The 16,885-nt window shown below is 43.4% G+C and overlaps 1 protein-coding gene across 1 annotated transcript in view; it reads right to left on the bottom strand.

Moving 5' to 3' along the window:
- Nucleotides 1-16,885, bottom strand: part of LARGE1 (LARGE xylosyl- and glucuronyltransferase 1) — a 596,546-nt gene that overhangs the window by 443,534 nt on the left and 136,127 nt on the right.

The raw sequence follows: 16,885 nt of genomic DNA, 5'->3' as shown, positions 1-16,885 counted from the left end.
AAATACAGGATGATACAAACTATAACAGATCTGTCTCTCTCTCACACATGCATACATACATGCATATATTTTATAGTTTAGGTGAGTTTTGAAGCCTGAACTAAACACTTATTAAAAGAGCACCTAGTTAGCATCTTACATGTACCAAGCACTAACCAGGTACTGTGTTTTCAAAAGTGACCAGAGTAAGGGTTGGCTTTAAAGAACACCATCTAACAAGAAAGACCAACATAAAACATCCACAGGAACCCCAAGAATGTGATGACTGAGATTTGCACAGACCTCTATGGGAGGACAGATGAAAGTGCCAACCCATCCATGTTTAGTCAAGAGGGCAAAACAGTTCCCGTGTTCCCGGCAGAGGGAACTGCGGAAGGCGGGCAAGGCTACCAGAAAACACGCTCAAGGGAAAGGAGACTGGAGAGGCCCCAACGTCATGGGCGGGAGGCTACATCTCAATCACAGGGGAAAACCTACAAACACTCCACAGGGACTGTCTTAATAGCTTCCACCCTTTCACAGAACATGTCCAGAAAAGCATGAAACAATTCAAACATGCAGAGACCGGAGAGGAGCAGACAGACAACCTACAACCAGCCTGCAGAGGGACAATCGTGGACCATGCAGAAGGCTGGCTGAGACAGGTTCAAAGAAGACACAGAAGGTCAATCCAGACCGAGCAGAGGGCGAATGATCTTTCATCTGAGTACCTGACCAGGAAGGCACGTGACTTACAAAAAAATTTAAAAACCCACAGACCATACAATCTCATGTCCTCGCAGCTCCCAACACAGACATCACAGTGGCTGGAGGTGGAGAGAAAAGTCCACGTGGAGCCTCCTTCACAGAGCAGAACTGCCACGGCAGACAGTTATAAAAGGCTGCAGATTCCTGAGGAAGGGATGACCACCAAAGAGGGGGTTTAAATGTCCCCTTGAATGTGTCCTTCCCTCTGCCGTAACCCTTAAACCCTATGTGACAATAGTCTGGTTTAAGTGTCTTCCTTCCGCACCAGGCTTGGTGTTTCTACAAGGTAGGTGCCGCGTCTGACTCACCTTGTATTCACTAAGACTTAGCCTACCGCCTGTCACCTGCAGGGCCTGATAACTGTCCGTCGAACAAATAAACGGAATCAGATTCTAACCAAAGGCGACCCTCTCAAGCTTCAGGAATCTGGGTTCGGCAACTTGCCGGCAATAAACACCCAACGGGGCCAACCTCAGCTGTCAAGGCTAAGCTTTCTTCTGTGACCACTCCGACGGGATTTTCTAAATGGCCCTCTTTGGAAATAGATCAAAGACCACAGGGCTGGAGGGTGTGGACGAGAAAGTGAAACCCGAAAAAGCAAAATCCCTTTAAAAAAGAATGTGGACTTGAGAAGTCCCCCCTAGGGAAGTTTTCTGATCTGAAGTTAGGGAAACAAACCCTACACACAAACTCCGCTAGTCACTAACGATGAGAAGCACAGCAATGCTGGTGATCTCTCAGGAAGAGGGAGTTCTGTGAGGAGAGGCTGTGCACTTAGAAAGATCTGGATGCAAATCCAGCTGCCACACTTGACTAGCTGTGACCTTGGCAAGGCCCCTGTCTCTGGGGAAGCTTCATTTTGTCCATCCATAACATAAGCGTTGCCCTCTGTAGGGGGGGATGGTATAAGCCTTAAATGAGAGCGCCCTAGAATAAGTGACTAGCAAAGATGATCAAGCACAAGGCAGACGTGACCCCACCGCCCTTCCAGAACACCAAAGAGCAGCCTTACTTACATTTTTTCATTCTCGCCATTCCCACCCTCCCCCGCCCCAACAGGGTTTGGTAGAAAATAGATTTCAACAAATACGTCTTCACTGACATGGCACATGGGTATTTTAAACCTGAAAGACCCACCTATTTAATCCACCTTCAGGTGGTAGGTACCATTACACTAAAATCACTTTTTTTTTCACAGTTCACTTAATTATGGTAAAGTAACTAGCACTTATTACGTGTCAAGCACCTTCCAGTGTTTTTTTACTTGCTTGATTCTCAAACTAGCCTATGAGGAAGGTGTTATTTTTTCCTCCCCATTTTTTTTTTTTTTTTTTTTTTTTGTGGTACACGGGCCTCTCGCTGTTGTGGCCTCTCCGGTTGCAGAGCACAGGCTCCGGACGCGCAGGCTCAGTGGCCACGGCTCACGGGCCCAGCCGCTCCGCGGCATGTGGGATCCTCCCGGACAGGGGCACGAACCCGTGTCCCCTGCATCGGCAGGCGGACTCTCAACCACTGCACCACCAAGGAAGCCCTCCTCCCCATTTTATAGATGAGAAAACCAAGGCCCAGAAAGATGGATGAACTGACCGAAAGTTACACACACCTAGGGCAGAGACACCTCAGGCTCTTTCTCCTTAAGTAATTCACTCTAACAGCTTTGCCACGGGGGCATTTTCCTTCTGTTGGAAACTAAAGCCATCATACTGAATCTTATTATTTTCTTTCCCAGGGTCAAACATATCACCACTGTTTGCTCCCATTCCAAAAAAAAAAAAAAAAAAAAAAAAGTGCAATAGACAGAAATATAATTGGAAAAGCTATAGAAGAATTTATAATTTAGAGGAAAGTAGGAATATATATGGAGCGGAACTCAAGTGGCATTACTATTTAAATAATACTTTTTAAGACTCTTTACAACAGACAGCAGAAGCAAGAAGAACTACAATCCTGCAGCCTATGGAACAAAAACCACATTAACAGAAAGATACACAAGATGAAAAGGCAGAAGGCTGTGTACCACATGAAGGAACAAGAGAAGACCCTACGAAAATAACTACATGAAGTGGAGATAGGCAAGCTTTCAGAAAAACAATTCAGAATAATGATATTGAAGATGATACAGGACCTCGGAAAAAGAATGGAGGCAAAGATCCAGAGGATGCAAGAAATGTTTAACAAAAAACCTAGAAGAATTGAAGAACAAACAAACAGAGATAAAAACTACATTAGGGCTTCCCTGGTGGCACAGTGGTTCAGAGTCTGCCTGCGGATGCAGGGGACATGGGTTTGTGCCCCGGTCCGGGAAGATCCCACATGCCGTGAAGCGGGTGGGCCCGTGAGCCATGGCCACTGAGCCTTCACATCCAGAGGCTATGCTCCACACGGGAGAGGCCACAACAGTGAGAGGCCCACGTACCAAACAAACAAATAAATAAATAAATAAAAACTACACTAGAAGGAATCAATAGCAGAATAACTGAGGCAGAAGAACGGATAAGTGACCTGGAAGACAGAGTGGTGGAATCCACTGCTGCAGAACAGAATAAAGAAAAAAGAATGGAAAGAAACGAAGACAGCCTAAGAGACCTCTGGGACAACATTAGATACAACAACATTCGCATTATAGGGGTCCCAGAAGGAGAAGAGAGAGAGAAAGGACCAGAGAAAATATCTGAGGAGATTACAGTCAAAAACTGCCCTAAGATGGGAAAGGAAATAGCCACCCAAGTCCAGGAAGCGTAGAGAGTCCCATAGAGGACAAGCCCAAGGAGAAACATGCTGAGACACACAGTAATCAAATTGGCAAAAATTAAAGACAAAGAAAAATTACTGAAAGCAGCAAGGGAAAAATGACAAATAACATACAAGGGAACTCCCATAAGGTTAACAGCTGATTTCTCAGCAGAAACTCTACAAGCCAGAAGGAGTGTCATGATATACTTAAAGTGATGAAAGGGAAGAAACTACAACCAAGATTACTCTATCCAGCAAGGATCTCATTCAGATTCGATGGAGAAATCAAAAGCTTCACAGACAAGCAAATGCTAAGAGAATTCAGCACCACCAAAACAGCACTACAACAAATACTAAAGGAACTTCTCTAAGTGGGAAACACAGGAGAAGAAAAGGACCTACAAAAACAAACCTCAAACAATTAAGAAAATGGTCATAGGAACATACATATCGATAATTACCTTAAACATGAATGGATTAATGCTCCAACCAAAAGACACAGGATTGCTGAATGGATACAAAAACAAGACCCATATATATGCTGTCTACAAGAGACCCAATTCAGACCTAGGGACACATACAGACTGAAAGTGAGGGGATAGAAAAAGATATTTCATGCAAATGTAAATCAAAAGAAAGGTGGAGTACCAATACTCATATCAGATAAAATAGACTTTAAAATAAAGAATCTTGCAAGAGACAAGGAGGGACACTACATAATGATCAGGGGATCAATCCAAGAAGAAGATATAACAATTATAAATATATATGCATCCATCATAGGAGCACCTCAATACATAAGGCAACTTGCTAACAGCTATAAAAGAGGAAATCGATAGTAACACAATAATAGTGGGGGACTTTAACACCTCACTTACATCAAAGGACAGATCATCCAAAATGAAAATAAACAAGGAAACAGAAGCTTTAAATGACACAATAGACCACATAGATAAATTGCTATTTATAGGACATTGTATACAAAAACAGCAGATTACACTTTCTTCTCAAGTGCTCACGGAACATTCTCCAGGATAGATCATATCTTGGGTGACAAATCAAGCCTCAGTAAATTTTAGAAAATTGAAATCATATCAAGCATCTTTTCTGACCACAGCACTATGAGATTAGAAATCAATTACAGGGAAAAAAACGTAAAAAACACAAACACATGGAGGCTAAACAATACGTTACTAAATAACCAAGACATCGCTGAAGAAATCAAAGAGGAAATCAAAAAATACCTACAGACAAATGACAATGAAAACACGACAATCCAAAACCTATGGGATGCAGCAAAAGCAGTTCTAAGAGGGAAGTTTATAGCTATACAAGCCTACCTCAAGAAACAACAAAAACCTCATATAAACAATCTAACCTTACACCTAAAGGAACTAGAGAAAGAAGAACTAACAAAACCCAAAGTTAATAGTAGGAAAGAAATCATAAAGATCAGAGCAGAAATAAACAAAATAGAAACAAAGAAAACAATAGCAAAGATGAATAAAACTAAAAGCTGATTTTTTGAGAAGATAAACAAAATTGATAAACCATTAGCCAGACTCATCAAGAAAAAGAAGGAGAGGACTGAATCCAATAAAATTAGAAATGAAAAAGGAGAAGTTACAACAGACACCCCAGAAATACAAAGCATCCTAAGAGACTACTACAAGCAAGTCTATGCCAATAGAATTGGCAACCTGGAAGAAATGGACAAATTCTTAGAAAGGTATAACCTTCCAAGACTGAACCAGGAAGAAGTAGAAAATATGAACAGACTGATCACAAGTAATGAAATTGAAACTGATCAAAAATCTTCCAACAAACAAAAGTCCAGGACTAGATGGCTTCACAGGTGAATGTTATCAAACATTTAGAGAAGAGCTAACACCCGTCCTTCTCAAACTCTTCCAAAAAATTGCAGAGGAAGGAACACTCCCAAACTCATTCTATGAGGCCACCATCACCCTGATACCAAAATCAGACAAAGACACTACAAAAAAAGAAAATTATAGACCAATATCACTGATGAAAATAGATGCAAAAATCTTCAACAAAATACTTGCAAACAGAATCCAGCAACACATTAAAAGGATCATACACCATGATCTAGTGGGATTTATCCCAGGGATACAAAGATTCTTCAATATACACAAATCAATCAATGTGATACACCATATTAACAAATTGAAGAATAAAAACCATATGATCATCTCAATAGATGCAGAAAAAGCTTTTGACAAAATTCAACACCAATTTATGATAAAAACTCTGCAGAAAGTGGGCATAGAGAGGACCTACCTCAACATAATAAAGGCCATATACAACAAACCCACAGCAAATATCATTCTCAATGGTGAAGAACTGAAAGCATTTCCTCTAAGATCAGGAACAACATAAGGATGTCAACTCTCGCCACTATTATTCCACATCATTTTGGAAGTCCTAGCCATGGCAATCAGAGAAGAAAAAGAAATAAAAGGAATCCAAATTGGAAAAGAAGAAGTAAAACTGTCACTGTTTGCAGATGACATACTATACATACAGAATCCTAAAGATGCCACCAGAAAACTACTAGAGCTAATCAATGAATTTGGTAAAGTTGCAGGATACAAAAGAAATGCACAGAAATCCCTTGCATTCCTATACACTAATGATGAAAAATCTGAAAGAGAAATTAAGTAAACACTCCCATTTGCCATTGCAACAAAAAGAAAAAAATACTTAGGAATAAACCTACCTAGGGAGACTAAAGACCTCTATGCAGAAAACTATAAGATACTGATGAAAGAAATTAAAGATGATACCAACAGGTGGAGAGATATACCATGTTCTTGGATTGGATATATCAATATTGTGAAAATGACTATACTACCCAAAGCAATCTACAGATTCAATGCAATCCCTATCAAATTACCAATGGCATTTTTTACGGAACTAGAACAAAAAATCTTAAAATTTGTATGGAGACACAAAAGACCCTGAATATCCAAAGCAGTCTCGAGGGAAAAAAACGAAGCGGGAGGAATCAGACTCCCTGACTTCAGATTATACTACAAAGCTACAGTAATCAAGGCAATATGATACTGGCACAAAAACAGAAACATAGATCAATGGAACAAGATAGAAAGCCCAGAGATAAACCCAAGCACCTATGGTCAACTAATCTATGACAAAGCAGACAAGTATATACAATGGAGAAAAGACAGTCTCTTCAAGAAGTGGTGCTGGGAAAACTGGACAGCTACTTGTAAAAGAATGAAATTAGAATACTCCCTAACACCATACACAAAAATAAACTTAAGATGGATTCGAGACCTCAATGTAAGACTGGACACTATAAAACTCTTAGAGGAAAACATAGGAAGAACACTCTTTGACATAAATCACAGCAAGATCTTTTTTGATCCAACTCCTAGAGTAATGGAAATAAAAACAAAAATAAACAAATGGGACCTAATGAAACTTAAAAGATTTTGCAAAGCAAAGGAAACCATAAACAGGACGAAAAGACAACCCTCAGAATGGGAAAAAATATTTGCAAGCGAATCAACGGACAAAGGATTAATCTCCGAAATATATAAACAGCTCATGCAGCCCGATATTAAAAAAACAAACAACCCAGTCCAAAAATGGGTAGAAGACCTAAACAGACATTTCTCCAAAGAAGACATATAGATGGCCAAGAAACACACGAAAAGCTCCTCCGTATGACTAATTATTAGAGAAATACAAATCAAACTACAATGAGGTATCACCTCACACCAGTTAGAATGGGCTTCATCAGAAAATCTACAAACAACAAATGCTGGATAGGGTGTGGAGAAAAGGGAACCCTCCTGCACTGTTGGTGGGAGTGTAAATTGATACAGCCACTATGGAGAACAGTATGGAGTTTCCTTAAAAAACTAAAAATTGAATTACCATATGATCCAGCAATCCCACTACTGGGCATATACCCAGATAAAACCATAATTCAAAAAGACACATGCACCTCAATGTTCACTGCAGCACTATTTACCATAGCCAGGTCATGGAAGCAACCTAAATGCCCATCGACAGATGAATGGATAAAGAAGATGTGGTACATGTATAGAATGGAATATTACTCAGCCATAAAAAGGAACGAAATTGGGTCATTTGTTGAGACGTGGATGGATCTAGAGACTGTTATACAGAGTGAAGTAAGTCAGAAAAAGAAAAACAAATATCGTATATTAACACATATATGTGGAGCCTAGAAAAATGGTACAGATGAACTGGTTTGCAGGGCAGAAATAGAGACACAGATATAGAGAACAAACGTATGGACACCAAGGGGGGAAAGCGGCTGGGGGGTGGGGATGGTGGTGTGATGAATTGGGCAACTGGGATTGACATGTATACACTGATGTGTATAAAACTGATGACTAATAAGAACCTGCTGTATAAAAAAAAATAAAATTAAAAATTAAAAAAAAGACTCTTTACAACACTTATTTTCCTCCTTTGCTCTCTCCATCTGCAGAAGTTAATTTCAACTGTCACAATTTGTACAAAGTTTTAAAACAGAGTCTAGGGTGGTTTGCCTTTTATGATAACCCTGGCATCTGAAATTAAACCCAGCAGGTAAAAAATATTCCTTCATGAATCTGACTTTTAAATGACACCTTTGTGCAATAGAAACACATTTTAAAGAAAAATCTCAATGTATATCAGAAGTTCCTCCAGGAAGTTAATATAGGTATCAACATAAGAAGAAGAAAGGAAGGAAGAAACCAGAGGTGGGCTGGAAATTACATCCCAAGCATGTACAAATGTTGATGCATTAACTAGAAAACCAGTCTCTAAACTGTTCTTGCCTGGGGAAAGGGAGAAGGCCTCACCTATTAATCCAGGTGTCTAAGAGTCATCTCTAAATGCCCCTCCCTCAAATCCAACATCCAATTCCTTAGCCAAGCTGGTCAATTTCTCCTCCTAAATATCTACTCCATCCGTCTTCTCCCATTTGTCTTAACCAATGAAATTCACATCTATGAAATATACTGTATGAGGCAGAAGAATTCCCATGAGCTGTTAAGCCACAAAAGGTAGGATTCAAAGTTGAACATAAAATGTGATTGCAAGTATCCTTCAATCCAATGTAATAAATTGTATATAAACATATAAATACCTACGTAGCTATAGATATGAAAAAGGTGTAAGTGTTGAAAGTTATCTCTGGGTATAGCATATGGATAATTTCAATATACATGAACATATACTTTTCCTCAATATTATATAAATATAAGGAGTATGCATTCCTTTTATCATTTAAAAATATTTAAAAGCTTAAATCACTATGTCTTCTTGTTATATTGCTTTCAATTCAAAACACCTCAGTGCAGACAGTGTAGTATATACGTGTTACTTTTACCTTACATGCTAGGGGCAGTGAGTTAACATATGTAGGATCCTAGTTGGGAATATACCCTCGAGGGGTTGCTGGTTCCCACCTGAAAGACCCCAGTCAGAGGCCCACATTCCAAACACTGCTGTGTTCAGCCATCTCTGATCAACACCAGAGGCTGTGTTTTTTTCTTTTTTCTTTTTTTTTAATAGATCTTTATTGTGTTCAAGACGTGTGGATTGTCCTGAAACAATGCACATGAAGAGGGAATAAAAATCTAAGTAACCTCCAAAAACAAAGTCTAAGGAACACAATGGCCAAACCCATCAGAACCACTTAGGATCCCAAACTGATCCTAGGACAAGTAACAGACTTGGGCCACCAATTTTTCTAACTAAAAGAGTGGCTGAATCCTGAGAGTCATAACATTGTCACCCCTGTACTAAGAGGGCAAAGAGCTCATAAAACAGGTCCTACAGCAGATAGAACCTCTGCCGATGTTAGCTTGGCTGTTATCATTATTTGTATTATTGCTGGTATGACAACCCCACCTCATGTCTATACCCAAGCCATCCTCTCACACATACACCAACCGTGCTACAGTGTCCTACCTCCTCTGCTGGACCTCAGGAGGAATTTCAAGTCCTTACTGCTTCTGTGAAACCTTTCTGGCAAGTCCAGACCTAGAGCCTTTCCTTCTCTTTGTTTCTAAACCCCAATAGGTGTCAAGAGCACATTCCTGATCACTTAATTGTTTTCTAATCATTTCCTGTAATCTCTCCACATCAGACCAAAACCTCTAAGGGCAAAGGATCCAGGTCTTCTACCAGCATTTAAGACAAAGGTTTACAGTAGCCATCTCAACCCAAAGTGTGGTCCCCGAACCAGCAGCCACTGCAGAATATCGGCCCCACCCCAGCCCCAATGAATCAGAATCTGCATTTTAACAAGAGCCTAAGTGATTCGAGAGCACGTTACTGTTTGAGAGGCCTGTACTCAAGCGCTTAGTAAATAACTGGTTAATACCCAAAGCCGGCCTCTCCCCTCACCTCACCCTGCAGGGACAAGCCAGTGCAGGAGGGAGCACCATTCACTTCCTGGACTTCTTCAATTGCATATTTACTACAACAGTTCTCTGACCGATAGAAGCAGAGTTTCTAGAAGGAAAAGCGCCTTTTTCTAATTAAACACAAGCATCTTATGGACTAATGGCAGCTCTGATGACCCACCCTGACCTCCTGGCAAAAGCAATTCTTGCAAATTTGAATAATAACTGAGCAACACCAACACCACCCACAGAGGCACCACCACACCCATTTTACAGAAGGGAAAATTGACACTAAAAGAGGCTAAGGACACTGATTTAGTTGTTGAAAACCCTGGGATTCAAATTCTAGTATTTTCTGAAAAAAACAGGAAAAGAGTTCTTTGCTACAGGACACAAAATTGATGACCAGTCTGAACCTTCCCAGTCAGAGCAGATACTTCAAGGGCAGGCACCTTGTCCATTCTGGCCACTGCTGCTTGCTTGTTGCCAGCACAGTATCTGGCACACAAGGAGGTGATCAATAAACATGTATTGAGTGGGTCAAGGCCTGAATCTCTCAGTGAGAGTCAGCAGCCTCCCTGGATGTTCATGATCATACAAACTACTCCTGTCACACAACCTCCAGCCCACTCTTTCCTCCCAAGTCCAACGATGAAATCCTGTGGAACTTCCACTGTGTGAGCCACACATTCCTCTTTATCCTCAACTTCCCCTCACTTCATTCTACCTCCAGCTTTTAAGGGAATGCATAGCTGTCCCCTGGACCACTGCTTTCCCAAGGGAAAAGTCTTTCCACTACTCTCTCAAGGCAAACACACAACAACTGGAAAAAAAAAAAAAAAAAGCACACCCTAAAAGTTAAGAATTCTGTTTTATTCGGTGGACTTTCTGAGGACTTCAAACCCTGAAGGCAGCCCCTCAGTTTGCTCTGAAGAGGTGTGGGAGGAGCCAGGATATATAGGAGTTTTGCAACAAAAACCAGGTAGCTGGAACATCAAAAGGTTCCTGTTAATTAAAGACCAGACATCTCAAGTTAATGAATTTAGCGCTTTTCTGTGTATGGGAAGATGCAAGAGTCTGGGCTCACTGAAATCATTCCTTTGATCTGCACCTCAGCTCTGTAGGGCCTGTTCTTTCCCATCCTGAGGCTCCTCAAAGTGCACCACTGGGGGCGGCTGCAGTGACCGAGGTGGCATTCTTTGTCCACAGACTTAAGGACTAGGAAGTGGGTCTCCACCCTCCCAGCTTCCAGTAGTCGCTACCGAATCTTCTGCCCCTCCCTCGCAGGAAGACCACTGTTCCTCCGAGGCACCCCCGTGGGCTCTCTGTCCTGGTCAGTCATTAAGCAAGTAAGTCCTGGTCATGCCTCTCCTTCTTGGAAGACTTTAGTTCTCACCACGCCTCTCCACCTTAATATCGTGACGCAAATAGCCAATCCACAATACCTGCCACTTCACGTGGGCCAGGTTCACATTCTAGAACAACCTCCGAGACAGCAAATGTCAACATGAGTGGCCACCCAGCCCCCTCTGGTCGCTTCCCCAGCTGCCCTTACACAAATGCTTCTCTGTCTTCAGGAACCTCGATCCACTGGCTTTCTTCATTACTATTCATCCAGGTCCAGATTTTCCTTATATTTTCACTTATTCGGATCAGATGCCCTGGTTTATGATTATAACTTCCCTCTGCAAGGACTCACACCTCCCTTGGCCCTCCTTTTTTCCAACCGTACTAGCCTGGAGAAATCTGATGCTTCAAATGAACGAACACAACTATGCTTGTTCTCCACGGCTTTCCGTGGGAAGCCAAACATTAGGGTATGAAATCATGCTCTCGGGCAGGCAGATTCGTTCCCTTTAATCATTTCTGGTTTCAAATGGGCGGTCACCTGCTCAGAAATGCTGCTATTCTTTCTCTGGTAAACTCACTCTCCTATCCTCTGAGATTTTTTTGGGGGGGCTGCATTGGGTCTTCGTTCCTGGGCGTGGGCTTTCTCTAGTTGCAGTGAGTGGTGGCTACTGTTCGTTGCGGTGCGCGGGCTTCTCATTGCGGTGGCTCCTCTTGTTGCATGGCACAGGCTCTAGGCGCGTGGGCTTCAGTAGTTGTGGCACATGGGCCCAGTAGTTGTGGCTCACAGGTTCTAGAGCACAGGCTCAGTAGTTGTGGCACACGGACTTAGTTGCTCCATGGCATGTGGGATCTTCCCAGACCAGGACTCGAACCCATGTCCCATGCACTGGCAGGCAGATTCTTAACCACTGAACCACCAGGGAAGTCCCTGAGATATTTATTTCATATATGCCTTTTCTCGCCAAACCTCTTCTTTTCAGAATGATAAATTCCAGGAAGTGTTGCAGGCATCAGTTGGGGATGCATCTTTGTTTCTCTACCCAGGTGATATCCCCAATTCCAATGGCTTGTAAAAGAATCTCTAGGCTGATGACTCCCACCTTTGTACCTCTAACCCTAGCCTCCCATTGACCTCCAGATTGACATGTATCATGATCTTCCTCTACGGCACATGCCTCAGACCTCAACTCCCGATTTCCCTTCCAAACCCGTCCCTCTCTAGATCTTTCCCACCTCCATGAAGGGCAACATCACCTACTCCATCACTCAGGCCAGATACCTGGGAGCCATTCTCAATGCCTCACTTACCCCTCTCATCTTGTCAAGTCCATGCATCCTCCCATCCTGCCATGTTCACCTTTAAAACATGTACTCTTTCCCATAACACACACATTTCTCTCTAGTTTTCCTGCCACTATATGAATCAAATCCACCATCATCTCCCATGTGTGCTTCCTGCAGAACCTCCTATCTCTGATCATGCTTGAAATCATTCAATGTTTCCCCCAGCTCTCAAATCCTAAATACTCTGCCATGCCGACAAAGACTTGCTTGGCTAACTTCTAACTATCTCTAGGGTCGCACTGCTGGCAAGTCTAGATCTGGCTGCATCTCTTCAAGTCTAGATCTTGAAAGCTACCAACTCAGAGAGGTCTTCTTGGACCCTCCTAAGCCTAAGTATCGTCCTCCCCAACCCACTTCACTTTATCACCATGCCCTGGGTGTTTCCTTCACAGGACTCACCAAATTTTGGAATTATCCAATTATTTGACTACTCGTTGAATGACTGCCTCACCCACTAGACTGTCATCTCCACTTGGGCCAAGTCCATGACTGCTTTATATTCAATGAGTACCCAGGCACATAGAAGGCATTCTTTAAATGAACAGATGAAGGTGCTGGGAGAGCCTCGGCAAGCAGGCACCTTGCTGTCACTTGTATTGCTCCCAAAGCCCTTTAAACAAAAGTCTGCCAGCTAGCTGTCTGACTGTACACCATCTGTAATATGAGAAAGAAAATCCACACAGCACCTCAAGTAGGTCCCTGCAGCAATGGTGTGCCCCTCAGAAACCCTCTGTTACGTCTGAGGTCCCTTGCAAAGTTCACTTCAGTAACTTTCTCTCCTTTCTCTGCCCCCGGAGGAAGAGCACACAAGAGGCACTGGATCTGGAGCATCCCTCCTAAAGGCCTACCAGCAGTCTCTTCCTTCCTCCACCTCCTCCTCTGCACATCAGGCCCCAAAGCCTCTCCCTCCTGCAGATGAACCTGTAGCTTCGGCTGTCCAACTGGCACTCGTGATCTCTTTTTTCATTCGGAGAATGGCATTTGGCCTGGGAGGCACTGTTTAAAAACTGATCATGTGAACTGCAAGAGTAAGAGCCACATGCAATATGCTTTGAAACAAAAACAACGTGGAGTTCACTGTGTTTTAAGGTCTCGAAGGGTCCATCCCCGCCAACTTACTTGGTCCTGATCCCACTGGGAAGTCAAATTCTCCTGCTCCAGGGAAACAGGTCCTTTTACCTCGGAACCACTGTGATGGCCCAGATCAAGGGCAGAGGCCTCCCTAGGGTCACGAACCCAGTTTTCAACCACCCATTTCCCCAAAACTCTGCAGTTAGGACACTCTACCTGCAGCCTGAGAGTTCTGCCTGTTTTGTTTCTAATTATGGTTTGTTTGTTTGTTTGTTTTTTGCGGTATGCGGGCCTCTCACTGTTGTGGCCTTTCCCGTTGTGGAGCACAGGCTCCGGACGCACAGGCTCAGCGGCCATGGCCCATGGGCCCAGCCGCTCCACGGCATGTGGGATCTTCCCGGACCGGGGCACAAACCCGCGTCCCCTGCATCGGCAGGCGGACTCTCCACCACTGCGCCACCAGGGAAGCCCTCTAATTATGTTTTAAAAAACAACCCCCAAGGCACAGCGGGAATTTCACACGGACCTCACAGCACTTATAAGAGGACCGGGCATCAGGACCTGGGCTTTGCACATAGGCTGTAGGATCTCAGAAAGTCATTCAATACCTCAGAACCTCCCATCTCTTTTTGTGAAGGCCCATGGCAATATCAAGCATTAAGGGCTGTCGCAAGGATCAAGGGAGATCAAATGAAACCCAATACAATTACACAATAACGTGAGACACTACAGTAGTATTAATAACATAAAAATGAATTAGTTGAATTTTAGCTGCTCGACCATCAAATTTTAAAGACACCACAGACACTACTGCCTCCTTGCTGTGACATCCACAAAGCATGTAGAAGGGCATCTTAGTCCATCTGGGCTGCTATAGAAAAAATATCATCGATTGGGTGGCTTAATCAGCACACATTCATTTCTCACTGTTCTGGAGACTGGGAAGCCCAAGACCAAGGCGCTGGTAGATTCTGTGTCTGGTGAGGACTGTGTCTGGGTGCATCCTGGTTCACAGGTGGCCATCTTCTCCTTGTGTCCTCACATGGTGGAAAAGGTGAGGGAGCTCCCTGGGGTCTCTTTTATAAGGGCACTGATCCCATTCATGGGGGTTCCACCCTCATGACCTAATCACCTCCCAAAACCATCACATTGGGGGTTAGAATTCAATACACAGATTTTAGGGGGAGACAAACATTCAGTCTATATAAAGGAGGAGAGGGAATTAATAAATATGACTGTGCCCTGGCCCAGCCTCAAGGTGGTGCATATCAGCAAAGGGAGTACTATACAAAGGAAAGAACATCCTAACATCTGCCAGGAGGAAAAAAAAAAATGTGCTGAGCAATTATTCAATACGTTACTGCTCTTTATAAGGGGACAACTTCCGTTCTTTAAAAAGGGACTGCCCCATGAAACAAATTCTACTTCAATACTTAGTACCAGGAAATGATTCTCCCATGAAGAACCAATATGCTTCCTTGGATAAGACAATAGCTACTCTTACAAAACTCATCCTGTTTTCCACACCTACTTTTAAAAAGGTAAAAGTAAATAAGAGGGCTTCCCTGGTGGCGCAGTGGTTGAGTCCGCCTGCCGATGCAGGGGACTGGGTTCATGCCCCGGTCCTGGAAGATCCCACATGCCGCAGAGCGGCTGGGCCCGTGGGCCATGGCCGCTGAGCCTGTGCGTCCGGAGCCTGTGCTCCGCAATGGGAGGGGCCACAACAGTGAGAGGCCCGCGTACAGCAAAAAAAAAAAAAAAGTAAATAAGAGAAGTTAATTTTAATGATACATTTTGTTCAACTTAGCATGTCTAAAATATTAGCATTTTAACACATAGTCAATACAAAATATTAATGAGATATTTTACGCTCTTTTTCTCATTCTACATCATCAAAATCCAGAGGGTACCTTATATTAACAGCACATCTCCATTTGACCTAGCCATACTTCAGGTGCTGCAGAGCCATGATGCTGGACGGTACCAGTTTAAATATCTTCTAGGCCTTCACACCACCCTGTTTAGGGAAGTAAGTTTGGCTGCGGGCTTGACAATGGACTTGAGGCAGAGAACGCTGATGGCTTTGCAGTAATGCAGGCTGGATAAATAGCAACCTTGAGCCGGGTGGTGGCAGAACTAGAGAGAACTGGATTTAACCAGCCTTGGGAGCGCTTAGGAAAGAGGGCAACGTTCATTGGGCAACTAGGATGCCAGGCACCACACTGACACTTCCACACGGCCTGAGGTCACTCAGGCTTCACAACCAATCTGGGAGGCTCCACTTTACAGATAAAGGCACCGAGGCTCAAAAGGTTAGGTAACTCAGTGCACACAGCTGGGAAGAGGGGCACTGGATTAACCCCAAGACTTCTGGCTTCAGACCCAAAGTGCTTTCCTCAGGGAGGCATTAAAGGCCTCCTCGAGGTGACTCCTGCCAACCTAGTCACTCCAGGTCCACCCGAGTCATACCTTCCGGTGGAGGACCACCAGGTGAAGGAAGGGCACCATGTCCTTCACACTTCCCCGCCTTTCCACTGCCGCCTCCTCTTGCTACTAGACTAACTTCTGCCTAGCAACACGGTAAGCCTCTAAAACAGTGGTTCTCTTTTAGGGATGACTTTGCCCTCTACCCAGGGACATTTGGCAATGTCTAAGAGACGTTTTTGACCATCAAGACTTGAGAGAATGGGGTACCACTAGCATCTTGTGAGTTGAGGTCACGGATGCTAAGCATCTTACAAAGCACAGAACAGCCCCCGAACAAACAGTTATCTAGCCCAAAATAACAAGAGGGCTGAGGTTGGGAAACCGTGGTCTAAGGCACCGCTTCCTCAGGGGGGACCCATCCACCCCTCATTAAAGCGCTCAGAGCATGTTTCCAGGGGGAACATGCCAGGAAGAACTACAAATTCACCGTGGCCATCTTCTTCTCCAAAATCTCCTCCCTTGGCCTGGGGAAGTGGAGTGCATTGGCCTGCATCCTAGGTACTTTTCCTAATTTCCTTCCCTTCTATTATACCATACAACCGGGATTCTGCTTTTTAAGAGCAGGGACGCAAGCTTGGTAAAGACATCAATGGGCAAGAAGTGAGAATATCACTTCTAGCACAGAGCTCTCTCTGGAATGACACAGGTGGTGAAGCAAAAAAGGGGAAAAAGAACCGTGAAGCAAAATCAAAAATTTCCACTTACAATATTAACCTCTTTCAACAATGAATTGCCAA

The sequence above is a fragment of the Mesoplodon densirostris genome, chromosome 11 (assembly GCF_025265405.1).
Source record: "Mesoplodon densirostris isolate mMesDen1 chromosome 11, mMesDen1 primary haplotype, whole genome shotgun sequence".
NCBI classification, from domain to species: domain Eukaryota; kingdom Metazoa; phylum Chordata; class Mammalia; order Artiodactyla; family Ziphiidae; genus Mesoplodon; species Mesoplodon densirostris.
Note: the sequence above shows the minus strand (reverse complement) of the source record. Positions and strands in the feature narration are given on the sequence as shown.